Genomic DNA, 27,998 nt, shown 5'->3' with positions numbered 1-27,998 from the left:
CGAAGGGGTGGTTCAGAGCCTGGCCAGTGAATTCAAGATTACCGTTATGGGCAACTTGACCTTCTTTCTCGGTATCCAAATTCGACTGGAGAACGGACAGTATCGCATTAACCAAAAGGCCTACCTGAATCGTGTTCTAGAACGGTTCAGAATGCAGGATGCGAAAATTTCGAAAATTCCTATGGATCCCGGCTTCCTCAAACAAACGGAGGAGAATACCAACCGACTCAAAACTGCAGAGCATTATCAAAGTCTCGTAGGAGCTTTGTTATACGCAGCCGTAATCTCAAGGCCGGATATATCGATCGCAACCTCGATTCTCGGTCGGCGTGTTACGGCACCAACGGAAGCAGACTGGAACGAAGCTAAGCGGGTGCTACGTTACCTTAAGGGCACGATCGATATGGAGCTATGTCTGGGACACGATGACCGGACGCTGGAATGCTTCGTAGACGCCGATTGGGCCGGTGACGTCAGCGACCGGAAGTCCAGTTCGGGTTATTTTTTCAAGTTCGGCGGTGGCATTATTGGATGGGGATGCCATAAACAGAAGTGTGTGGCCCTTTCGAGCACCGAGGCCGAATATATCGCGTTAGCAGAGTGCCTACAGCAGGTGCAATGGATCAGGAAGCTGATGTTGGACATTGGTGAGAAGCTGGATTTTCCGATTGTAGTTCAAGAAGATAATCAGAGCTGCATTGCTTTGACTCTGGGTGACCGTACGGAGAAGAAAGCTAAACACATCGATACGAAGTACAATTACATCAAGGATATGGTTCGTGAAGGTATTGTGCGTCTTCAGTATTGTCCGACAGAGCATATGCAGGCTGACCTGCTGACGAAGCCGCTGCAAGCAACCAAACTACGACAGCTGAGAGAGGCGATTGGCATCCGGCCATTCAACGTTGAGAAGGAGTGTTGAACCCCTCGGTTCATACAGCAACGCTTCATTTCTATCTGCCAATCTGGCAACTCTTTCTTATTTGACAGAACTACTTCCGCTGTAACGATCAACTGAATAAAAAATCATTCTTTCTTGTACCGAGCAACTTAACAGGTGTGTTTGCGTATTGCTTCACTGAGCCTCCGATTCCAGTCTTTTCGGGTTAACCTCCAATATTATCTTTAAGATCTTTTGTCATCACCTTTGCATGGGTCCCATCTCATTGCTCGATTCCGGGCAATGAGAAGGCGGACTTGCTTGCAAAGGTGGGCGCTATGGAAGGCGATATTTACGATCGACAAATCGCCTACGACGAATTTTTCTTCATTTATCGTCAACAGTCCCTCGCCAGCTGGCAAAATAAATGGAGTGAAGGGAGTTTGGGACGATGGTTATATTCAATCATCCCTAAGGTGTCGAAGTATCCTTGGTTCAAGGGGTTGGATGTGGGTCGAGACTTCATTCGTATGATGTCTCGCCTCATGTCCAATCACTACTCGTTAAACGCTCACTTGTTCCGTGTTGAGCTGGGGGACAGTAATCTCTGTGAATGTGGACAAGGTTACCAGGACGCAGATCACATTATTTGGTCATGTGCTGAGCACCGTGGAGTCAGATCCGAGTTGTACGATTCCCTTCGGGCTCGAGGTAGACAACCTAATGTTCCAGTTCGGGATATTTTGGCTAGACGCGATCTGGAGTTTATGCAACTCATATATGTTTTCTTGAAGAATATTAACCATAGATTGTAAGTTTGATTAACCTTGTGTTTAGTTTGTGTTTTGTATGTGTGTGTATTTTTTTGTAGATTTGTTTCTGTAATAATTGTATAATTACAGAGTTGGTATAACGTCGATAGGATTAAGTATATGTTTTAGAAATAGTGAAATTGTTTAATCATAAATCATATTCCAAATCTCCTTTTCCCTCTCCCGATCCAAACAATTGTCATCCACTAACCTCGAGAAGACCGCGAGTAATCGGTTCCAATCCTTTAATTTTAGATTTAAGACATTTATAATGGATAAAGAAAATGATAACTTGGCTCTGTAAAGTTTATTCGATTGAGCCTGTACAAATAAAGCAATTAACAAAAAAAAAAAATTACGAAAATTTTGACGGGAGCTCAATGTGATGAATCGAAAAACTGTCCTGTTATGCGCCAATGTCAGTGGACTAAAAATGCTTCGCGCTAATGGCATAGCTCCTCTGCCGAAGAGCATTACCACGTATGATTTTTTGGTTAGCTGTTTCGGGGACGAGCCAGCCAACGGCTGAAAGTCTCCTTAATAAAGATATAAAAAAAAAATTTGGTTAGCTTTCATTATACAGGTACCAGAAAACGCTTTAATTTTTGCATACATTCTGAACTGCTAATTTTCCTCCATACATTTTATCAAATTCATTACCTATTGTAATTTTCTTTTTCATACAAATCTAGATAGAGCTGGAATTAGGGCGTAACAGCCTTTGTAAACAATGACTTCTCTCGTTGATTTCTCGGAATTCAAGGAACGCCTACACAAACTAACATATCCATCATGTAGGAAAAGTCTTCCTCTACTCGATGGTGATGTCGATTTGCCAGGGAGAGCCATGACTTCCGAGAAATCATCGAGAGAAGTCATTGTTTACAAAAGCTGTTACGCCCTAATTCCAGCTCTATCTAGAAATGTTTTTTTTTTTCAAATATTCCTTTATTGACTTCGATAATGAAAAAAAATCATACATTTAAAGAAAATCTGTTGAATCCAGTATGCGATATTCAATCTACATTCATTTAAGGGGGGAAATACAAGTAAAACGTCAAAAACTCGACGATTTTCAGATTTTTTTTTGTGAGCAAATCATCAACGCAAACGTTTGGGGTTTTTTGCATTAAATTGCTTAAATCTTCCTCTACATTTGAGATTTTTAATTGGTGTGTGACCTCTGTGGCTCCTTGGGGTCACATCGGAAGGAGGTCGCCTCCGGTGGGAATTGCTAATTGGCGGGCGTTCTAGGGACCTGAAAAATGGAAAAAACTCACTTTTATCAATTGGTCCTTATTCAGAAAAGATTTTTATTCTATGTGAACCACTAAAACCAAAAAAAAAAAACAATTGAAAAATTTAGAAAAAATATCTGAAAAAAAAGTTGATTTTCAATGTTTTTTTTTTCACTTTAGGCAGACCTGTAAATTATTTATTTTTATTTTTTCATGATATCAGTGGTTCCCATAGAGTAAAAATCTATTTCTGCGCCAAGTTTCAAGTCATTTGGATGAGAACTTATTTAGTTATCTTTCCCCCACTTTGGAAAACACCGTTTCGAGAAAAACGCGTTTAAAGTTTTGCGGTAGGCGGAATCGGTGCTCGGAGCGCTGTTACATAAATAACGATATCTCGGTAACTACTCGTCTGATCGCTTAGATATTTTGCATAAAAAACTTCAAAGTATAAGCAATTTTTTAAAGTAAAATATATAAAAAAAAAAACGATAAAAAATTTTTACTTGTATTTCCTCCCTTAAAGTCGTATGGTCAACAACAAAATCATTGGTTTTTAGATAAAAGTATCTGCTGTAGTGGTTGTGATCCAAGAGTTGTCCTGAACTTTGAAAATATTTGTCCCAATCCATTGAAGGCGCGTTCTACAGATACTTGTGTACAAGGTAGCTGTAGAACTGTGAGAGTAAGATCCGCGACGTCCATGTCCTTTTTTCTATGTCTTCCCACCATTCAATCACATCACAATCCAATGGCAGCGATTCTTCCAATGAAATTCGTCTGATTTTTTTCTCGATATCGGTTATGCCAAATGGTTTGGATTGTCTGCAGACCGAAAGAATTTTTTGGACACGTTGAAGAGGTACTTTTTTTCTCGAGGTTGATGGTTCTGGTTCATCTGTTGTTCTCTGCTTTCCCTTTACTTCTTGGATTGCTTTCCATGTTAAGATATGTTTCTGAAAAGAATGATTTCAATTTTTGCCCTCCCCATGGACATGGAGGTTGACGGTACTGAAGCAAAGGGTTATGTTTAATTTCTTTATATTTGCAACGATGATGATTTCCCATAGTGACACATATCACCTTCCTAATGCTTCAGTATACCTCAAACGATTAATTCTTGGTTGTTAATAGAACTTCCTTGATGCAATCGGCTGCTTCATGCAGACTGAGCAATTCTGATTATAGTATCAGATTTGTTCTGTATACAGAGGAACTGGGAGGGCTTATTAGAAACTTCTCACCAATAAAGTAATGACCTTCTAGTAAATTTTGCATATCATTTTATTAATATTTTATTTTATTCAAGCATATTATTTTTGTTACAGTCAATTAGCATTAGCATACAATACAAGAGATTTAATATTACTTGCTCGGTTTTGCGTAAAATAATCAATATGTATTTTGCTTGTAATTACCTTTGATTTTTTTTTTTGTGATTTCAAAATTTTCCTAGTTTGGTTAGAAGTTTCGAAGCTAACACATGTCCACAGACCTAATAGAAAGATAGACAGACAAAGCGTATCATGAAGAATAGTTGCATGCAGGGTTGCTTCCACTCACTTTCTATAGATGAGTGATTTTCGGAGTTTTGAATTCGTTAGATGTTGTAATGGAGGTTTGTGTTGTTGGATGCGGGAGGAGATTGGAGGGCGGGTGTTTGACGCATGAAGCCTGTCAATTTCGCTTTCAGAGTGTCGCAGTCAGCGGTTTTATGATTCGTGAGCGCTCGCGATTCGTAGAATCGTTGATTGTGACTGCCAGTGGATTTGGCGGGTTTTGTGTGTCGGACGCTTGCTTTTTGGCCTTTTCTTGTGTCTAACATGTGCAGAGTATCATTATAGCGTCTAATGCTTTTGAGATTCCTAATTGCGTGAAATATACTTGTGAGAATATCTTTTTGAGATTTTAGTAGTCACGTTTTGTTTGTAGTTTATATGTTATTTCTTTCATGTAATTATCGTAAATAATAGTTATTCAATAATAGATAATTCATCCATATATTCAATAATAAATTTACGAATGACTATAATTTGGATACCTAACAATTGGACAGAATCACTAGCAAGAATAGGTTGTGTTCGCCTTCGAAAATATCGATTCGTTTTTTCAGGGTTGTAGTTTTGGTTTTCATCAGTGGCCCGGCTCTGATTGTGAACGATTTAGGTAGTATTTTTAGGTAACTATTTAGCTTTTAGCACAACTTTGCTACTACGAATCCACAAAAGACATTAAATTGGAGGCGGATTCTGGTACGGAATTACAGGCTGCTATTCTGAGCAACTTATCTTCATAAAATTAAAAATTACATTTAGGTATTAATTAGCAAATATGAATAGTAGTTAACTTTAACATAATTTTGATAAAACAATCATTTCATCCAGTTCACTTTAAAACAAACAAGTATGAAAGGAGATTGCTTAGAATAAAGATAAAAGTAATAAGCGCAATATTAAACGACATTAAATTTGAATCTGATACGGTAGGCCATATAACAGAGTCGATAGCCATTGCAAATCAACCATCTCTACCTGCTTATTTTCCTAACTTTCACTATTATTGCTGTTACTCTGACTATCCCCTATGTTCAACAGCTTTCCTTACTATCCGGTATCGTAAACAGGATTCATTTGACCCCTGTGGTTATTATTCTGTGATGCCAAATCTATACCTCTACCCTGGTGCAGTATGGACAGCGATTTTTCGCTGGTGACTTGGCACTATGACCCCCTTCTGTGCTTGAAAATGAAAAGAATGATTTCAATTTTTGAAAAATTAAAAAATCTTTATCAATGTGTTTCAATCAACGGTTAAGGTTTTTAATTCACGTCAATGTGGCAAAATAGACCTTAATGAAATATTGATACTTTTCTATGTCTAGCTTATAATCAATAGGTGAAATTACTTACGATAGCTTCCTCTTTTTGACCCAGCGTTAGGACAGGGGGATCAAATTCGTTCAATCGAAAATCCACATACAGCGCAGCGTAGAACGGAGGGATATCAAACCACATTGGTTGTCGCTTCAGTAGTGCTTCCAGTAATTGTTTTGCAAGGGTGTCTTCAATGTCTTCATGCTCTAAGCAACACTCTTTCCAATGTAGGAAAAATGTTCCGCAGGTCAACGCTTCTTCCTGAATCCTGGTTGTCAAAATGAAAAGTGACTTTGCTCGAACTCGTTTCCAATAATTAATGATAGGGGAAATGGCTCTAATGTTGGCCTATGGATCTAAGATTGGGCCCATCGCTAAAAATTAGCTATTTATCAATTTTTTTTCTAGATGAACGCGTTATTGGGACGTTACTAATGGATATTTTTGGTTGTTATTGAAAATTTAGTCGATTGCTGAATTTATGTATGGGCAAATAAGAGACACTTAGGCCGGCATTACCTGCATTTCCCCTATATTGCTTTTTTAGATCTTGTGCCAAGAAATCATTAATACATTCTTGTTGTTGATAGAGGCAATCCACAATCAAATATGAAGAGCCCCACCGGGTTTCTCCATCGAGGAATGGTAACCTTTTCGTCTTATCCAGCTTGAATGAGTTTACGTATGGTTGTGCTCTCAAAGTTTTCACAAGTTGTCTTGTCTTTTTAAGAAATTTGGACAACGATTCCTTCTTCAATACGTCATGTACCGATAGTTGTACTGTATGTGCTGCACATTGAGTTTCGCTCGTTCAATAATAGGTAATTCGTCGTCATTCGGTTCTTGCAGTTCAAAATCATCTTCCCAAAGCAATTCAGATTCCGATAAATCAGCTTAAACATTTTCTCTACATTAAATAAACATACAAATATTCATTACAAATATCGATTTTTTTTTTCTTTTTAATACCAAGTTAATTAAGTTACTTACTGGTCAGAGAGATCCGGCTCAACTTCAATCGCATCGTCCGTTTCGATATCGGATTTAGTTTCATCACTTTCATCTTCTTCGATACTATCAATTTCACTAGCTTCTTGGCGGTTCCGAGTAAGCGTAGTAGCCTTCAGCATATTTTTGCCGTTGTCCGTGGTGATGCTGTATATTTGTGGAAGTTCGAGGACGAATACGGCCAGTGTTTTCAAGATGTCCTCCTTGATATTTTTGGCCGTATTTCTTTCCACTGTTTCACACATAACGAGTGTACGAACGACAATCTTTCCGTTTTTGATAAATTGCACGTTATTCCCAAGGATACTCCTGCCCTTGTAAGAGGCTATATCAGCCTTTAGGCTTACTAATTTTCTTTTCATTTCCAATTAAATGAATTTGATCACTTTAGAACTTGTGGCTTCCACGTACCGTAAGACATTGTGCCTGTTTATGTGACCCTGCTTAGCCAATCTTCGAATGGGATGCTATGGACGCATTTTCTAACAAAAAAAGTTCAGTGGATTTTACATACAGTAACCCATTGTACTATAGATTTTATGTATCCGTTGCGATCGATCGGGATGGTAATTTTAGTCTTTTTTTAACCACATCATCCGGTAACGAATCGACAGAAGCACTTCCGCTGGTGTCCAAACCAAGTTCCTTCGCTTTCTATGAATGCTTCAAGATGATGTGCCTCCTCAGATTGAAATTTGATTCGCATTTTAAAATGTTTGTCGCCATCACCGCACAACACGCAATAAACAGAACTTTTTTTTCCATTCCATCTTCAGAAATCCACTTCTTTCTTTAAAAAAAAACTCAACGAATCAATATCCAGCGATCTTTTCTCCGTCATTTTTACTTTCAATATCGTTAGCAATGCACACAACGCAGCTATTTATGCTTAAGTTTTCACGCAAAGTGTCTCTTTGAGCAGCTCAATGTGTTGTTGACGTTTTCACTCACTGTGAAGTTTTCTCTTGGTGCTGTCTTTCGAACTCACTTTGTTTTTGCTCCTACTCTACGCGCAGGTCTTCTGTCAAAATGTATTTCCAAAATGCTAATTTTGGCAATGAGTAAAGTAAGCACACTGCAGGCCAGTGGCAAGGCCTATACCAACAGCAGCGTTTGACAGTAGGCAGCATGTCCCGGGCTCAAAACGTTCATTTTGCTGTGCTGGGCCCGCTGTCATGGTATAACATGTTGCCTACGCGCCTGCCACTGGGCTGGCACACTGAGCACAGAGTGTGAGTAAATGACAGCCCTGGATCCATGTATATTCAGGGGTTTTATAAACTCCTCCGCTACAGGAGCTGGAGCAGACACTTCCTATTACTAGTGTTTCCTCTCTTGTTATTTTTTTTATATAATTACTTTATTTGTACATGCTCAATCGAATAAACTTTATAGAGCCGAGTTCTCCTTTCCGTTATACATTATTACTGTCTTATATTTAAAGTTAAAGGAACTGGACCGAGTACTCGCGGTTGTCTCGAGGTTAGTGGAGATTTACAATTTTTGGATGGGAAAAGGGAAGAAGGAGGTTTGAAATGTGGTTTACGATACAACTATTTAATTAATCCTAAAGCATGAAATTATTTCTATTCATCTTGAAAATGAACATTGAATAAAAAAAACCCACACGTACAAAATACAAACTAAACACAAGGTTAAACAAACTTACAATCTAAGGTTATTAACCTTAAAGTAAACATATATGAGTTTCATAAACTCCAGATCGCGTCTAGCCAAAATATCCTGAACTGGAACATTAGGTTGTATACCTCGAGCCCGAAGGGAATAATTTAAATGTGATCTGACTCCACGATACTCCGCACAAGACCAAAGGATGTGATCAGCGTCCTGGTAACCTTGTCCACATTCACATAGATTGCTGTCTCCCAACCCCACACGGAACAAGTGAGCGTTTAGACAATTGTGATTGGACATGAGACGAGACATCACGCGTATGAAGTCTCGACCCTTTGTCAAGTCCAACCCTTTGAACCATGCAAACTTCGACACCTTAGGGATAATTGAATGTAGCCATCGTCCCAAGCTCCCTTCACTTCATTGATGTTGCCAGCTAAAGAGTGACTGCTGACGATAAATAGATAAAAATTCACTATAGGCGATTTGTCGATCATAAATGTCGCCATCCATAGCGCCCACCTTCGCAAGTGAATCCGCCTTCTCATTGCCCAAAAATGAACAATGCGAAGGGACCCACGCGAAGGTGATGATACAAGAGAAAATACGAGAAGTGCTTTATCGGCCTAATGGAACGGATAGCCTCGACAGAACTGAGACTATCCGTAAAAATAAAGTAGTGGCCTGGAAGAAGTGAAGCAATAGTTTCCAATGTGTAGTGAATTGCTGCCAGTTCAGCCACATACACACAACAAGGAGCTTCAAGTTTTCGAGAGGCGCTATGAAATTCATTAAATACACCAAAACCAGCGGTCTCCTCTATTAGAGATCCATCTGTGAAAAACGTTCTTGCAGAATCAACATGACCAAACTTTGCAGAGTATAATGACGGAGCAAGCATAGGACGATGATGCTCTGGAATTCCGCGGATTTCCTGCGTCATAGGTAAATCAAAATTCACTGAATTGCCGAAATCGGAGAAGACTACACGATTGGGAATATTTCTTGAAGGGCTGACATCCTGTGTTAAATGTAGGTAGTACAAAGTCATAAAACATATTTGAGAATTTAGCTCCAGAAGCTTCTCGAAGTTTTTGATCACCAGTGGCTTTATTACTTCGCAACGGATGAGGAGCCTCAGAGATAACTCTTAAAAACGGACGGATAGTGGCAAAATGACCGCCAGCACTTCGAGACTCATAGTATAAGTCGAGTGCATGCATCCTAACGCGATACGAAAACAACGATACTGGATCCGTTCCAGCTTGATGATGTGCGTTTTAGCTGCCGACTGGAAACAAAAACTACCGTATTCTAGAACCGATAAAATCGTTGTCCGGTACAACGTCAGAAGATCTTGTGGATGGGCTCCCGACCACGTTCCGGTAATTGATCGAAGGAAATTGATCCTTAGTTGGCATTTTCGTCTCAGATACTCAATGTGGGATCTCCAGGTGCATTTGGAATCGAACCAGATCCCGAGATATTTGAAAGCCATCGAATAAGTGATCGGTTTACCCAAAAGTTGAAGCTTCGGTTGTGCTGAGCTATGCTTCCTAGAAAAAAACGACCAACTCAGTTTTCTCCGTGGAGAATTCGTTACCTATCTGAATAGTCCATGTAGACAAATTATCCAAGGTATCCTGTAAGGGTCCTTGCAGGTCAACGTCTTTTGGCCCTGTGATAGACACTACGCCATCATCTGCAAGTTGTCTCAACGTACAATTGTCACTAAGACAGTCATCAATTTCTCTAACGTAGAAATTGTACATAACGGGGCTTAAACATGAGCTTTTGGGGAGATCCATGTAGCTAAATCGAAAAGCTGTAGAGTTTCCATGAGAAAAGCTCATATGTTTTTCTGACAGCAAATTGTACAAAAAATTATTCATTAATGGAGAGAATCCACAAGCGTGGAGTTTCTCTGAAAGAACTTCAACCGATACTGAATCAAAAAACCCTTTGATACCCAAGAACACAGAAGCCATTCCCAAGCAACACACATCTATCAAAATAGGTTGCTTCAACTTGATTGTGACTGAAATAAGGTGCATACAAGTAACCACAACTGTTAAATGACAAGTGTGCTGCTAGGGTTTGCTCTTTCTTAGCAAAAGCTAACTGAATTTCCGAGGAAAGCAACGCGAGACAGTCGTTCGTTCCCTTACCCCTACGGAAACCAAATTGAGTATCTGAAAGAAGGTGGTTCGTCTCAACCCATTTGTCGAGGCGAAAAAGGATCATTTTCTCCATCAATTTCCGAATGCACGACAGCATCACAATGGGCCGATACGAATTGTCATCCGACGCGGGTTTATCGGGCTTTTTAATGGCTATCATCCTCACTCGTCTCCAATCGTCGGGATCAATATTGAGATCCAAGAACTGATTGTACAAGTTCAACATGCGCCTCTTAGCGACGTCTGGGAGGTTTTTCAGCAAGTTGAACTTGATTCTATCAGATCCCGGGGCAGAATTGCCACACGAAAGGAGAGCGAGTGAAATTTCGACCATTGAAAAAGGCTGACTTATTTCGTCTACCGAATTCGCGGTTTCGCGAGGAATCAACTGCGACGGCACGGAATCCGGACACACTTTTCACGCGTATTTAAGAATCCATCCAAATCCGAGTATTCCTCGCTTTCGTTGTTAGTAGACCGGTTACGCATTCTTCGCGCCGTACTCTAAAGCGTATTTCATAGACGTTTCGCGCGACAATCCGTCTACAAACTGCCGCCAGTAACCCCGTTTTTTGGCCTTGATGAGGCTCTTGAGTTCGCGTTCAAGAGACGTGTATGCGTCGAAATGCTCGCGTGTTCCACGTTTCCGAAAAGCTTAAACGCGTCGGACTTTTTACGGTAAACCTCCGTGCATTCCCTTATAAACAAATACCATAAACGAACTGTATCCCGGATGGGTAAACTATCCCACAAATGGTTTGGCTGATACCCCGAACACGTCGGTAAGCTCTCTTTTATGGTTATTTTTATTAGGGTTAGGGTGGGATCACCAGAGCGATGATGTTTTCTTACGTATTGACGATCGCGGCACCGGTCGTGTTTGAGCTTGATGTGCGCTGTCGACGATGAGATTAGAGAGGAAGCTATATATTCCTCCAACGGCGGAAGCTCTTCCACTGCCGATACTGTATCGCCTATCGCGGATTGGAACTTAGTCCAATCTATGTTACGGGTTAGATCATACGCGACGTTAACAGATTCTGACGAGTTGAACCCACTGGCAATCGAAATTTTGATCAGCAGATGATCACTACCGTGCGGATCCTGGATTACATGCCAAGTGCAATCCAACGATAGTTAATTGGACCAAAATGTGAGGTTTAATGTGCTACCATTCGAGGATGGACCAGCCAAACGTGTAACTTCTCCATTGTTAAGTATTTTCATGTTGAAGTTGTCGCAGAGATCAAAAATCAAAATAGAACGGTCATCATCGTACAGCTCCCCCCAGCCTGTACCGTGGGAGTTAAAATCTCCCATGATCAACCATGGAGCGGGAAGTACCGCAAATATGTCGAAAAGTTGAGTCGATTAACAGAGACTCTAGGAGCAATATATACAGAAGCAATACAAAGGCTCTTACCTTTAATGGTAGCCTGACATGCGACAACTTCAATACCGGGGAATTCGGGAAGATTCACTCTATAGAAGGAATGGCACTTTTTGATCCCCAAAAGTACCCCTCCTCCACGTGAATCCTCACGATCCAATCGAATAATGTTAAAATCATAAAAAGGGAGATCAATTTCTGAAGAGAGCCATGTTTCACAGAGCGCAAATGCATAGCAGCAATTATTGTTATGGTCTAAATACTTGAACGAATCTAATTTCGGAATAAGGCTTCGACAATTGTACTGTAGAACAGTAATCAAATCCCCGAACTCGTTTGGAAAATTATCCATCGAAGGAGATGATAGCTGCAAGAAGGGGTTATTTTGAAGTCAATTGCTTCAAGAAGGATTTCACAGTGGAAAGCAATGTGAGGACCATGCTTTTCAGAGGATCAGAAATGTTGAGGTTTTTGAGAATACCGTCCACAATGTCATCAAATGAGAACAACCCAGATGAAGAAGGGGCTTCTGTTCTTAAAATTGGGGCATCAGGGATTTTGGATGTCCCCGGAAGAGGTGGAAAATCCTGGGTATAGCCAATTCTGTGGAATCCAGGAGGAGTAGAAGTCTCCTTTTTTCCACCACCTCTTGATTTAGGCAAGCTGATTTGGGGTTCTTGATTGTCAGCTTTCCGCAAACGGATGCGTTTTTGTTTCCGTGCAGGAAAACGGAAAGTAGTTCCCTCCTCAGCCAAGTCAGAGGCAGACTCGTCATCTGACAAAAGAGAAAAGGGATTTTTGTCATTGGTCGATGGCGTGGCTGTCTTCAGCATTTCTGCAAAAGACTGCCTGGAACGTTCCTTAAGGAAGCGTTTCATTTTGTCCCCGAGCTGTTTGTACGCCGGGCACGACGAGAGAGCATGAGGAGGAGTTCCGTTGCATTACACGCATTTTGGTGCAGTAGCTGCACAGGTGCCATCCTTATGCTTCTCTCCGCATGTGGAGCAGCGTGTCTTGTTGCCACAGTGGGAGGTCGTATGTCCCAACCGCTTACAATTCTGGCAGTTCATGACCCGAGGTATAAACAACCGCACAGGAAGACGAAGTTTTCCCAGCTCGATGTATTGAGGAAGGGCAGATCCAGAAAAGGTCACCCGAAACGAGTCTGTGGGAGTAAAACTCTTTTTACCCTCGCTGAGCGATACTGACTTCATTCTATGAACGGCCAGTATCTTTACCGGAGGAAGCAAGGGGTTCTTGAATCGGCCAACCGCTTGCTTCTCCAGTATCTCGGGGTTCAGGCTCGCCTCAGTGACCACGCCTTCGATCTCCACAGCAGAGGCTGGAATGTACACCCTATATTCCAGTGTGAAAACTGGGAAACAGCAATTTCATTGACCTGTTTCAGGTTAGCGACGACCACACGAAGTTTGTTGTGCCTAACCTTCGTTATTTCGGTCACGGCAGAGAATCACTTTGTCAGATCATCAGATATTTGAACAATATTCAAGGGTTTATTTTTGGGCTGAAAATAGACAACCCATGGGCCAGTCGAGTCATTCGGGAAGGCCCGCAATCTGGTGCTTTTCTCAGCCTGCCCATTGACAGACTGAGACGACAAACCAGGGATAACATCATCAGTTTTCTGAGATGAATGGTCATCCATGTCGTCTTCCGACAAAACATCCGTTTTGTTCTACTAGTGGGAGCGCAAAACGCTCTCCCACTGAACTGATGTTTAAACTCGCACAGGCACAATACACAGAAAACACTACAAACACAGAAATACAAAATGAAAATTTAACTAATGGGGGAGGAAAAGAAATAAAAAAAAAACAAAAACTTATCTGATAATCCTATACTACTACCACCGAGCGTTATATGTGTAGGCGTTTACACAGATGGCTAAGAAGCGACGCGCAGCGTGGATGACCTTCGCTGTGGTGCACTTGATCGAGGCGCGGCACTCAGCGCACACAGGCGCACGATGATTGATGAACGATGTAGATGAAGAGACGGGTCGGGTGCTCACACTCGATGATGATGATACGTGAGCGGGTATGCGTGACCACGCAACGATGATGCCCAAATTGGTTTGCGAATTAACAAAATAGCACGGATTAATCTTTCCGAAAATGACACTTTCTACTAAAAAAAACTCACTTTTGGATCAATTTACCGAGAACTATGCCAGGAGTCACTTAGTGAGAAAAAAAAACTAAAAAAGCGCGAAACAAGTCGACCGTACTTCTTGCTAAAACGCAGTGAGGATGTCCTCTCTTGTTGTTTGGTTTCTTTTTAATTGGTAAAGACCTGCGTTCAGCGTTAAGGGAATCGCTCCTGTCATATGTACTCTCCTGCATTCGTCCGGAGTAAAGTCTTTGACTATGTATGAATAGCTCCTCTCGTAGTTCGACGTTTGAGAGTGCATACCACAATGTCAGATCGATCTCTTTATTATCATTTTGCATTGAGATAGGGGAAATATCTCTAATGTTGGCCTATGGATCTAAGATTGGGCCCATCGCTAAAAATCTGCTAGGGTAAACGCTCCTATAGTTGCGGTACGTTAGAAACATTAGGTTCCTATAGTTGTGTATTGAGTCTCCATGCACAACTATAGGAACCTAACGCTTCTAACGCACCGCAACTATAGGAGCGTTTCCCCTAGTTATCAATTTTATCTAGATGAACGCGTTATTGGGACATTACTAATGGATATTTTTAGTTGCTATTGAAAATTTAGTCGATCTGGTGGTGCATCTGGAATTAGAAGAAAATATTTAAATCGACATTAAAGGGTGATACGGTCAAAATTTGGTCAAGGGAAAACGCGTGTAAATCGGTGAAATCGTTTATTTAAAAAATCAAATTAAATTTCTTTTTCAAGTTCAATTAGTATAAAATTCAGGAAAAATATTCAGTTAGGCTTCCGCTTTTCCAAATCCGAATTGCCGGGCCTTACGCTTGACCCCTGCCATCAGATTTTGTACAGCCACCTTGTCCACCTTCTTCGCCGCAGAAAGCCAGTTTGCCTTGAACTGCTGCTCGCCCTTAGCAGTTTTTTTGGTCTTCTTTAGGTTCCGCTTGACAATAGCCCAGTATTTCTCAATTGGGCGGAGCTCTGGCGTGTTGGGAGGGTTCTTGTCCTTGGGAACCACCTGCACGTTGTTGGCGGCGTACCACTCCATGGCCTTTTTACCGTAATGGCAAGATGTCAAATCCGGCCAAAACAGTACGGAACAACCGTGTTTCTTCAGGAAAGGCAGCAGACGTTTATTCAAACACTCTTTCACGTAAATTTCTTGGTTGACAGTCCCGGAAGCTATGAAAATGCTGCTTTTCAAGCCACAGGTACAGATGGCTTGCCAAACCAGATATTTCTTTGCGAACTTTGACAGTTTCATGTGCTTGAAAACATCTGCTACCTTTCCCCTTCCTTTTGCCGTATAAAACTCCTGTCCCGGAAGCTGCTTGTAGTCGGCTTTGACGTAGGTTTCGTCGTCCATTACCACGCAGTCAAACTTCGTCAGCATCGTCGTGTACAGCCTCCGGGATCGCGCTTTGGCCGTCGTATTTTGTTTATCATCGCGATTTGGAGTCACTACCTTCTTGTAAGTCGATAGTCCGGCTCGTTTTTTGGCTCGATGCACGGTTGTAGACGATACACCCAGCTTATTTGCGGCATCTCGGAGAGAGAGGTTAGGGTTTCGCTTGAAACTACCGGCAACTCTCTTTGTCGTCTCAGCGGCTTCCGGTTTTCGATTTCCCCCCGATCCAGACTTCCTGGCTGTCGACAAACGTTCGCCAAACACTTTAATTACATTTGTAACGGTTGATTTGGCAACTTTTAGCGATTTTGCCAACTTTGCGTGCGAGTAGCTCGGATTTTCGCGATGCGCGAGCAAAATTTTGATACGCTGCTCTTCTTGCTTGGACGGCATTTTGACAACTGAAGAGTGAATTCCAAAATCAAAATAGGAGCAACATTCTACACACACACACCTTCAAAATGAGGGGTGTTCAGGTTTTTTAAATGCAAAATTGAAAGAAATACGTCAAGTTGATATTGACCAAATTTTGACCGTATCACCCTTTAGTATTAATTATTCGTTTTCCTTAACCTTTTAATTTAATTTTTATGTCGCTTGATTTTCTTGTTATTTTTAAATGTCTTGTCTGTAATTTCCTTTGCGTTTGTTGGTTTAGCTCTTGGGTCTAGTTTTTTCCTGATGTTAGGTATCACAAATACCTCTTGTCCGTCATTAAACTGCGGTGCGTCTTCTTTGTTTTTATTCTGCTTCTCTTGATTAGCCTTAGCCTTATTTAAATTTATCTTTACTTTGTCGTAAACTTGTTGACTATTCTCGTTAATTTGGTTAGGATTTATTATGTTGTTTGTGATTGAAAATAATTTCGTTAAGAGAGAACTTGGTTGCTGATTGTATTGAAGTGTTGTAAAGGGATATTGCCAAACAAACTAGGGCAGGAGTATCTAAATTTGGAAACTTATACTTCCCAACAAACAATTGCATATTGAAGTAACGACTTCTTGACGATTTTATTCCACTTCATGCGTAATAATACTTGTACTATTTTTAATAATAACTTCTGTTCAGGCTTTGTTCACACAAATCTGGAGAATTTGTTCAACCACAACATTGAAATATTTGGTGTTGAACTAAGGTATGTCGAGAAGCTTTTATTCGACTTACAAAAGTTGTAACAGAGCTTATTCGATCAAATTTTTGATTATTCAGCGTCTATTAGACATCATTATTTCCTTAGACAGCGATGGTATAAAGACGCTTGATTCTCATGTGAAATAATGCTTAATTAGACACTATTTTATGCATTTATTAAAGGATTATTCAACTACAGGATAATTAATCCGAAAATAAGAACGGCACAGAGCAGGGTTGTTCTCGTTTAGTGATTGTTGTGTCATTTATTTCTATAGAAGCACGCACCCACCACCACACAGATACTAGAAAATTCATTACATACATACTGTAGCAGGTACACCAAGTGTACGTACATGTTGTAAATTGTAAAATTAAAAATTAAAATAAGAATGAAATAGATCTAATCCATACGCCAAAAACTATGCCAGTAGCAAAACGACACTGGTCGATTTACTATAAAAATAGAATGCCTCGTCAGTAAAGCCACTCGACTTTGTACAATTTCTCCCAAGGCCGAGTCCAGTGAAATTTTCGGGAAAGTTGGGAAAAGAGAGAGTGTGGCTACACCCGACTTTGAACGAAGGACCAGCGATCGGAATAATCTCTCGCATTACCGATCTCGTTCGAAGAAGTTTGCGGGAAAATCGAACTTCCGTTAAGTTCGGCCGAGGTCACCTTCCCTAATCTGAGGTCACGGTTTTGCTTCACTTTCGTCCGAACCGCAGATTGCAGTGGAAGTGTTTCGTTTTGTTCGCGTGATTGTTTCGTTTTATAAAGTGAGTTAAAGCAACGTGGTTGTACTTTTATACTTCAATTCTAATTTCTCCTCGTCGTTTGTTTAGTTATAGTTATAAATCTAAACGTAGTGTGCGTCTTAGGCTAGACTTTGTGTGTGCGAAAAATAAGCTAGACCAGGTAATGTGCTCGTTAAAAGAAATCTGTGCATTGTGCTTAATGTTCTTTTCACCAGCCGACGGCTACGTTTACGCTTCCAACGTCAGCATCTGCATCCCCGGGGCAAATAATCCCGGCAACCGTCACCTTGTCCGGTGGAAAGCGATCCGCATCTACATCGCTGAGCGGGGCTTTGTGGTTCATCCACCCATGTGGAAATCGTTGGCCGTTCAACACCAGCGGTCGAACGCGCATCGATCGAAGTAGCATCGTCGCCGCGCCAGTAACAGCAGCGCAGCAATCATCAGCAGCTGAACCAACTGGTGAGTCCGTTCTGTTTTTTTCGTTGAGTGTGGCGTCCGGCGAGGGCGCCACGGAGGACATTTTTTGCCGACCATAAGGTCGAAGAGCATGAATTGCTAACATTTGGAGAAGTCCAAGAATTGTAAGGTTGGGTGTCGGCAAGACAAACGTGCGCACGTAACGTCATACATGGATGCCCACCCAACCCATCAATGTTAGACACCCGGGTGCCAAGCTTTGCCGTTCCCCGCTTGCTGCATCGTCGTGGGATTCGTCAGGAAGAGACACAAGAGCACAGCACAGATAGGTAGTTACGCACACAAGAATAGGACTAGATAGAGAAATAGAATAAAGAGGAGTAGGAAAATATACAAACAATGGAAATTTCGTAAAAGCATGTTTTAGTCAATAATAAAATCTCAACTTACCGTTTTCCGTTGTGAAATAAATGTTTGATTTGAAATTGATGTAATGTTGTTGATCAGTCCGATCCAAGATTAGAATGAGAGGAAAAAAGTATCTTTACGTTGTTCTCGGGTCCGTTTAATTATGTTGTTGTCTTCCGCGTGGTTGGAATTTGACTGTTATGTTGCGTACCTCTTTTACTGCAGCTGCGCCTCTGGCGGAATTTAAGGGAAACTACCGATGAGGAGAACTTGACGTGGAACGTCGTTTAGGGTTTGTGTATTCTCTTACCGGGAGCTTTTTGGAGTCATTTCGAGGTTGTGAGAGATTATGCTGTTTCGTAATAGAGGTTTCTAATCGATAAAATTCGATAGTAGTCAAGCTGGCTCGATCTCTTCTTTCTAAGAAGATTTTCACTTGGACTCGCGCCCTGGGGCAGTCTCATCCGGGCAAACTCAACGTGGCCTGCGGTCTCCTTTACCGCAGGCTTAACAAAGATCGGCCAGTGTAGGCTACAATACATACATAACACACACAACACATGTCGTTAGATGGGATTCGAACCGTGACCTTCCGATCACCAGCCGCTTGCCTTGCCATCTGAGCTATCCTAGAATATATCATATGGGTAGCTAAATAAGCAATAAAAGCTTGAATCTGAATACCTATCAGCACTCCCAACCAACGTTACCTCTCCATCTATCTAATTTCGATGGAAAGGATGCTATTCTTTTCGATAGATCTATGAATTGGTTGTCGTGAGTTATACGATCTATGAATACGATTTAAATTAATTAGGCGTAGAAAATAAATAAAAAAAGGGTTGAGGCTGGGATTGAACTCGCGACCTTCTACTTGGAAAGCGGAAACGGTATTCACTATGCTACCAATTTCGTCTTGTTGTTAGCCTGAAGCAGTGTTGTGGAATAATGAATGAATACGCCGTTTGTAAAGCATTTACAAAGCATGAAATTAAAACATGGACGAATAGTGGTATAAGAGTTATTCTGCTGACTGTATTCACCATTTTTCAGCAATATGTTTAAGCAATGCAATGGAATCTAATAATGAAGCTAGAAAACAATTATTAGACTATAATAAAGCATGCTATTAAATCAATTTAAGACAGTCGTATTAAAGCGTTAATGTATGTGAAAATTACACTTATTCAGAATGTTATTAGATCAAACTTCTGGTGTTGAATCAGGAAGACAGTCATCGTTTGTATAGATTTTGAAAAGTATATTAATCAAATCAGAGCAATCAGCGGAATAAAGGCGCATCATCGATCTTAATGAGGTTTTCTGAGCACATAATTTGACAACCCGTTTTATTCAGCATTGTACACTGTTATAAAGAATTTATTCAATCTATATGCTTATTTGTGACTCTGAATTGTTTGTTGGCAGTGTTGTGGAATAATGAATCTAATACGTCGTTTATAAAGCATTTAAAAAGCATTCAATTAAAACATGGTCGCATAGTGGTATAAGAGCTATTTTGCTGACTGTATTCACCTTTATTCAGCAATATTGTTAAGCAATGCAATGAAATTTAATAATGGAGCTAGAAAACATTTATAAGCCGTCTAATATAGCATTTTATTAAAGCAATTGAAAACAGTCGAATTAAAGCGTCAATGTATATGCAAATAACACTTATTCAGCTTGAATGATCAAACTTCTGGTTCTGAATCAGGAATACAGTCAACGTTTATAAAGCTTTTAATAAGTAAATTAATCATATCAGAGCAAACGGCGGAATAAAGGCGCATCTATCGATCTCAATGAGCTTTTTTCAGCACATAATTCGACATCCTGTTTTATTCAGCATTGTACATTGTTATACAGCATTTGTTCAATGTGTATGCTTATTTGTGACTGTGAATTGTTTCTTGGGTTGTTAGTGTTAATAATTTCGATTATCGTTGAATGTGTCTTTTCAACTTGTCCATTTGATTCGGAGCAAGAAGCATAGGCCAATTCAACGTTTAGGGCGTCCAAATATCATTTCAGTTGTAGTGACATGAAGGTTGTTTCGTGGTCTGTAATAATCTGTCTTGGTCTCCCATAGTTACTGAAATACTGTGCCAAAGCGTTTTTCACGTCGGTTAAATTTTTTGTTTCCATAAAAACCATTTGGGCGTGTTTAGAAAAAGAGTCAACCAGCGATAGAAAATTGTGTTTATCAATTTGAAAGATGTCCATGTGAACACGGTTGAATGGTTTGTCGGTCGTCGGTCTGGGAGATAGTTTGATGTTGTATGGCTTCCTCTCGTATTTGTGCATGTTGTTACAAACGTTCGCAGATATACTGCACGTCGCGTCGTCAATAGTGTCGGTCGCATCGCGTGATGGGAAGACAGCGCTCCCGGAGCAGACTTCGTGATCAAGCGGAGAAGAAGAACAGCGAACCTACCTCAAATAGGTACGCTACTCTTCCCACCGATGTTGGGAATACCAACCCAGTCCCGGTGAAGCGGACAAAAAAGAGGAAGAAGAACCAAGGACAGTCCGATGGTACGAGCGGACGCGACGATGTTACCGCGACGAACGCCAGCGACATCGGTGATTTCGGCGACGCCGTCGAAACCGAAAATTCTGCCGGCCCGAGTGTGGCGAAAGTCAAGCTTCCTCCACTAGTGGTGAAGCAGGATCGGCACTAAGGTGATGCTCCGGACGAAAGCGGAATATGAAATCGCCGTCAAATTCCTGAAGGATTCCAATGCGGAATACTTCACGCACGACATTCCCGGTGAAAAGCCCTTCAAGGTAGTCATCAGGGGTCTACCGGATGTTGATCCCAAGGCGATCGAAGAAGAACTCAAGGACCGATACAAGCTGGCCCCAATCGCTGTCTTTCGGATGACAAGGAGAGACGAAAACGTGAAGACGTACCCGGATTGTCTTTTCCTGGTGCACTTGCAGAAAGGGACGGTGACGCTCAATGCGCTGCAAGCCATCCGATCGATCTACTCCATCATCGTACGATGGGAGCCATACCGTGGCGGCCATCGTGACGTAACGCAGTGCCAGCGGTGCCTCAATTTTGGACACGGTACCCGCAACTGCAACATCAAGCCACGCTGCAGCAACTGCGCTCAAGAACACGCCACTTCCAACTGCCCTGCGGATGGAGCCGTGGCGTTAAAATGCGCCAACTGTGGTGGTGCACATCAAGGCTCCGACAGACAGTGCTCCAAACGCGAGGACTTCAAACGCATCCGAAAACAGGTGGCAACTAACAACCAACCAGGACGCAAGAAGGACAAAGTCCCGGCATTTCGGACGGAGGATTTCCCGCCTCTTCGTGCTCCTCAGCAAAGGCAAGCGAATTCGCGGGTACATCCCGCTCAAGCAACTTCCGGTGATTCTGCTGGCCAAAGCTCTCCATCCCCCCTGGATTCTGGAGACAACCAACAGCGCAAAACAACAACCCCGATCTGTTCTCAGCGGATGAACTGATGGACATTTTCGTCAACATGTCCGGTGCTCTTCGTAAGTGCCGCAATAAGCCCGAACAGATCCAAGTGCTCGGTAAGTTCAACATCCAGTATGGCGTCTAAACCGCTAACTATCGTCACCTGGAATGCTTGCTCTGTAAGAGCAAAAAAGATTGAGCTTGCCGACTTCCTCCGCAAGCACAGCATCGACGTGGGCCTTCTAACCGAGACCCATCTAAAGTCCGGCGACATCTTCTGGTTGCCTGACCACAACATTATCCGGTTTGATCGCACCAGCTCCCCCCTGGATATGCAAGTGGTGGTGTTGCGGTCGTCGTCAAGAAAGGAATAAAATACCACACTCTGTCCCATATCCGCACCTCTATCATCGAGGCCCTTGGTGCGGAGGTGGAGTCGTCGACTGGATACCTCCAGTTCATCGCCGTCTACTGCCCTCGACAGTGTGCCGCCAGCAGTGGACTAGCGGCTAAATTTAAGAAGGACCTGTCCACCATCACCCGTACCGGTTCCCGTTTCGTAGTTGGAGGAGATCTGAATGCTCGCCATGAGGCCTGGCGGAACTACCAGCAGAACCAGAATGGTCGTCTCCTGTTCGACCACTCACAGCATGGGCTGTACTCCGTTTGGTTTTCGGATGAACCAACATTCATCTCACCGGCGGGCAACCCATCGACGCTAGACCTGTTCCTGACAAATATCGGTTTGTCCAAGCCGGTAGCCTTGAACGAACTCAGCTCTGACCACCAACCGGTGGTGGCTGAACTGGGCTGCAACGTGGCTCCTGCTTCAAGCCTGCGCAAGGACTACCATCGCGTAAACTGGGCCCAGTTTGGACGCGTGGTAGACAGGCACATCATCGACAACCCGCCGCTTGACACCGTGGAGGACATCGACCGAGCGTTGGAGGGACTCCACCAAGCCATAACCGTGGCTGACGAGGCGTGCGTCCGACGAGTTCCTGTGAGGGGTAAGTTTATTGCCATTGATTCCCACACCCAACTTTTGATTCGCCTGAGAAATGTTCGTAGACGCCAGTTTCAGATGACTGGAGATCTGGGCAAAAAACGTGAAATGGCTGATCTGAACAGACAGATTGCTTCCAGAATGGACTCACTCCGAAATGAAAGTTTCGGGCGTGTTGTCCAGAATCTGGACGACCGCTCCAGACCATTCTGGAAGGTAGCCAAGGTCCTGAAAACTCATTCTAAACCCATTTCACCTCTCAGAGTCGAAAATGATGACGATCGGCTTGTCGAGCATGTCGCTTCATCGCATTTGCTTGGCTTGGCGCAATGCGTTCAAAACCTAGATGCCTCCCCTTGTGTCGTGCCTCCGGCGGATACGATTACAGTACAACAGATTTGCTCAGCGCTGAAATGCACCAAGAACATGAAGGCTCCCGGGTTTGACGGTATATTCAACTTGATCTTGAAGAGACTCAGCATGAAAGTGCAGTCTCTTCTAACCGCTATCTTCAACAGATGTTTGGAGCTGCACTACTTTCCAAGCATCTGGAAAGTAGCAAAAATCATACCAATCCGCAAACCCGGTAAGGATCCAACATTGTCTTCAAGCTACAGACCAATCAGCCTCCTTTCAGCGCTGAGCAAATTATTCGAGAAACTCATTCTCAATCGTTTGCTCAAGTTTGTCGAGGAAAATAACATTCTCCTTCCGGAATAGTTTGGATTCATAAAGGGGCACTCCACCAATCACTAGCTTGCCCCGTAACGTGGGTAGATCACCTTTTCGTGGTACGTTACGGGATGTAAGATCTACCACCGATTCCTAGTCCCGACTACTTCAAACTAGGGGAACAGGATTTTTCAGTAATCCAAGAAACACATCTTAGTCCTTGTTACCTTTTATGCCTTGTTGATAGTGACAAGACTCGGCTTTGTCTACCAAGGATGATCTTGAAACAAGGCAAAAAATGAGTTAGTTGTCTTCATCTATGTGATTCCTAATCTTCTATCCGTTGTTCCCTAGTTCCTGACTACTTCAAACTAGGGGAACAGGATTTTTCAGTAATAAAAGAAACACATCTTAGTCCTTGTTATTTTTATGCCTTTTTGATAGTGACAAGACTCGGCTTTGTCTATCGAGGATGATCTTGAAACAAGGCAAAAAAATGAGTTAGTTGTCTTCATCTATGTGATTCCTAATCGTTGTTCCCTAGTTTGAAGTGGTTAAGACTAGGGTTCTGATGCATGGCCATTATCGGTGTCATACCTTAATTTTGTTGCTAAGGAATCCAATTTTGACTGACAAAGGGGCGCGCCTTTGGAGGGTGTTTCAACACTCCGAAGGGTATAAATAGCGGGACCTTTCAATTAGACTCGGATCCTTGCGATAAATGCTTCATCATTTCTCAATAGTGATGGAGTAATACGACATGCACTAAACTAAGGACACGGGATATACTACAATAGATCAATTAACTGGTCGCAGTAGTGTTAGGTCCCGAACAGAGGAAAAAAAAAATCACCAGCTAGTACGGGTGATGAATAACATCCGAAGTAACAAAGCTGTATTCAAGTCCACAGCCATGGCCTTGTTGACGTTGAAAAGGCGTTTGACAATGTTTGGCATGACGGACTTGTGTACAAGCTTTGTTACTTCAACTTTCCTTTACATCTGGTTAAAATCACCCGTAACTACCTCCAGCAAAAGTCGTTTAAGGTATCGTTGAATGGTTGTCTTTCAGACACGTTTTCCATCCCAGCAGGAGTCCCGCAAGGCAGTTTGCTGGGCCCCTTGCTTTACAGCATTTATACTTCCTACATTCCTTCCCTCGGTGACGGTTGCGTGTTCTTCCTGTTCGCAGATGATACCGCAATAGCCGTCAAAGGAAGGATGCCTCGCGAAATAACGAACAAACTTCAACGATGCCTTAACGCCTTTGCTGATTATGCCACCACGTGGAAAATTAAAATCAATCCCTCCAAAACACAAGCGATCATGTTCCTCCATCGGCAATCGCCCAAACTGAAACCGGCTCCATCTTGTACTGTAATCATGGATGGCACAAGGGTTTAGTGGTCCGCCGAAGTAACCTATCTCGGGATGTTGTTTGACGAAAAGCTCCTATTCCGCTCGCATGTGGAGAAAACCGTTATCAAGTGTTTTGCCTTGGCTAGATGTCTGTATCCGCTGATTTGCCGAAGATCCCCCCTCTCAAGGGTGAACAAACTGGCCGTCTACATGTGCACAGACTCACAGGAATAAAATTCAGGTCGCTCAGAATAGAGTGCTGAGGATGGTTCTTGATCGTCTTTTCGACACTAGAATAACAAATTTACATGAAGAGGCAGGCATTGCCAAAATAGATTCCAAAAATAACAAAATTAAGACTAATTTTGCACAAAAATGTAATTTATCAGAACATGCTTTGATAAGCAATTTGTATATAGTAGGCTAGGTGTATATAGTAGTTGTAGGTTAGTTGTAGTTGTAAATAGTAGTTATAAGTAGACTCCTTTTTCCAATTCAAATCAAACCAATCCCACCAAGGTGGTCATACTTTAAAATAGGCCTGATAGGACTAGAAACTGTAAATAATAATTAAAATCTCAAATGTACTAAAGTTGAGAAGACACATCTGTGACACTTGAAAAATTCATACATGTAAACCACACAAACACAAGAAATAAAGATCATTTAAAGTCAAAGTTACACGTTTGGATAACCATTCTAATTTTTGCTGCCATCTTAGAGAAGAAGTAGCTTCGCTTTAACTGGCTTTCTACTTCAGTAACCCCACGATGCGCTCTATTGTGTTATTTGTTTACTAGAACATCTTGTCTTTCCTCATTTGCTACATCTGACGGATTTCACGCCAACTCGTCTTCGGAGTTGGCAGCACCCTCTCAGAACCTTATGAAACTTTGTGGGTGTGGAGACTTAGCAATTTTAAGCAACTTTGAGTGCTTATTTTTTTCAAAATTTATCTCGCCTAACATTTGATAAGGGTCAAAGTTTTTTGTCGATTTTTTTTTCAAATCGATATAGCTTAAAAATGACAAGCCCTACAAAATAGTGATGTATGGCGAACTTTTAGCAAATAATCTGAAATTTTATAAAAAAATTTAAATAAATTAAAAAATTGGTTTTCTACACTCTAAAAAAATATATTTAAAAATTAAAAGTCATTTTCCCAAAAATGGTACCCCTCAGATTTGCTTGATATTTTTTCTCATGAAAATCAATATAATTACCTAACTTTTCTTCATACATCGCAAAGTGGGCGCTTTTAAGGAAAAAAAGTTGTTCGAACAACAACTTTTTCATGTTAATTTTTTTTTAGCGTGTTTCACTCAAAGTCGAATAGTAATACGCGCACAACCTTATTAAAATCCGTTGAAACTTAATGAGCATAAAGATGTTGACCTTTTGATAATCTGGGCGTGCTTAAAACAAAAATCTAGCCTAACATTTGAAAGGGCCTAATACAGAGGATTTTCCTGCATTTCGAATGGTGTTTTAATAAATGAAAACTCTAGTGTTTTTGTTTAGTGCATAATTTATTTTCCTATAATTCTCCATACATAATTTGAGTTTTTCATTGATTATTAGTCTATCGGAAACAGAGTGAAATTTTTCGGAGTTTCCTTTGAATGTGAAAATCGCTTAGTAGAAATTATGTTTTGAGAAATAGGTACAAAACAATGAAATTTTTGTGTACCAGGTATAGTTTTTACATGACTGAACAGCTCCTTGAGTTCATCGGACATCTTTGTGTATTGATCATTTGATATGAAGCAGAAGTTCAATTTTGTTATGCTTGTATCTGTTTGTTTAACTGCCCAGTCATACAGTTCTTGTGGAGTTGTGATTGTGTTTCCATAATCTCGAGCAAGACTTGCTCTCTTTGCCATTCGTTTGAGAGTTCCTCCAATTGCGTCACATGGGCCTTTCCCATGAGACGTTGCGAAGAAGTGCCATTCTGCTTCCAATCCATACTTGGACTTGAAGTTGCACAAACTGGCAAAATTCTTTTTATTTTTGTAATGAGCCGCTGCTCCATCTGACATGAAAGTTACCTCCATTATCAAAGACATCCCCGTTTACGGTACATCGAAGCCGCATCTGAATTTTCCCCATGTTTGTGGAGCACGAGCTGCATAAACCGCATATCGTACAGTCGTGAAAATTTGATAGATTGTTCACCGAGGTTGGCCTACCAATCGATCAAATTTGTACGATAAGCGGTTCATCCAGCTCGTGCTCTAAAAAATGTTGAAAATGAAGTTGTATCTTCGATGTACAATCCTTAAACCACACAGTTGAAACAGTTAAAGTTATTATTATTTACCTAGTGTATCATCAAATTCCTGATGTTCTGATTGCTGATGACTTGTTGATGGTTGCGGCTCTTCAAACTTCCGAGCATGGCTTGATTCTTTTCCATCCGATCGCCTCTTTTTCGGGAGAGGTGTCCTATTGTGCACTAAAATTCCACGACACGATTCACAAATACGCATTGTTACATCCAATTGATGATCAAAGCCCCATGAATGTATTTTCTCTATGAGACTTGATGATAAATTACGTAAATTATTGCGGCTGCAATTGGGATTGTTTATGTTGGCACTACATTGCACCCTTTTAATAATCAATTCAGCAGATTTTTCCATTGTTGTATATATAAACACTTTTTCGTTTCAACAACTATGCAGCACTACACTTTCAACAACTATGCACTACAGCAACTATGAGCATTGTTGTGATATCACCAAACTTAAATATTAGATTATGTCGGTAGAAACAGACTGCGGTGCTTTAAGTGTATACCTTATATCTCTCATGTGACTACCTGCGTTGTTATATAGCTGCTATATAGCAGGTAACTTAACGATTATTTTAGGCATGCCTTAAATAATCGTTAAGTTACCTGCGCTATTATATGTATTCACTTGAGAGATGAGGTATAAACATATATGCATATTGCTTACTAATGGACACACCTAATGCATAAAAATAAATGAATGATTATTTTTCTAATTAAATTAATCACAAATACATGAATTGAAATCTTTTCATGAATAAAACATACTAAGTGATTTTTACTTAGTTTACCTGTTGATTTGGAACAATTTGAGGGTGGTTTTATAGAAGTTGGATAGAGTGTATGCATATATTATAATACAATCCATCACAGGAAAGTGCAAACCATGCTGAGATGGCTGTTCCTCATTAGAACGTTTTGTTCTGAACTCTTATTGGACGATTT

The 27,998-nt window shown here is 41.3% G+C and overlaps 1 protein-coding gene and 1 pseudogene across 1 annotated transcript in view; one reads left to right on the top strand and one right to left on the bottom strand.

The window, feature by feature from the left end:
* Nucleotides 1-27,998, top strand: part of LOC135703928 (probable ubiquitin carboxyl-terminal hydrolase FAF) — a gene marked incomplete at its 5' end in the record, with an annotated part of 221,182 nt that overhangs the window by 93,362 nt on the left and 99,822 nt on the right. The window lies entirely within an intron of this gene.
* On the bottom strand, nt 6,408-17,979 carry LOC135703929 (uncharacterized; annotated as a pseudogene).

The sequence above is a fragment of the Ochlerotatus camptorhynchus genome, unplaced genomic scaffold (assembly GCF_037179485.1).
Source record: "Ochlerotatus camptorhynchus isolate MF236.1 unplaced genomic scaffold, CSIRO-AGI_Acam_v1.1 ptg000223l, whole genome shotgun sequence".
Classification (NCBI taxonomy): Eukaryota; Metazoa; Arthropoda; class Insecta; order Diptera; family Culicidae; genus Ochlerotatus; species Ochlerotatus camptorhynchus.
The sequence above is the reverse complement of the archived record's forward strand: the minus strand, read 5'-3'. Positions and strand labels throughout refer to the sequence as shown.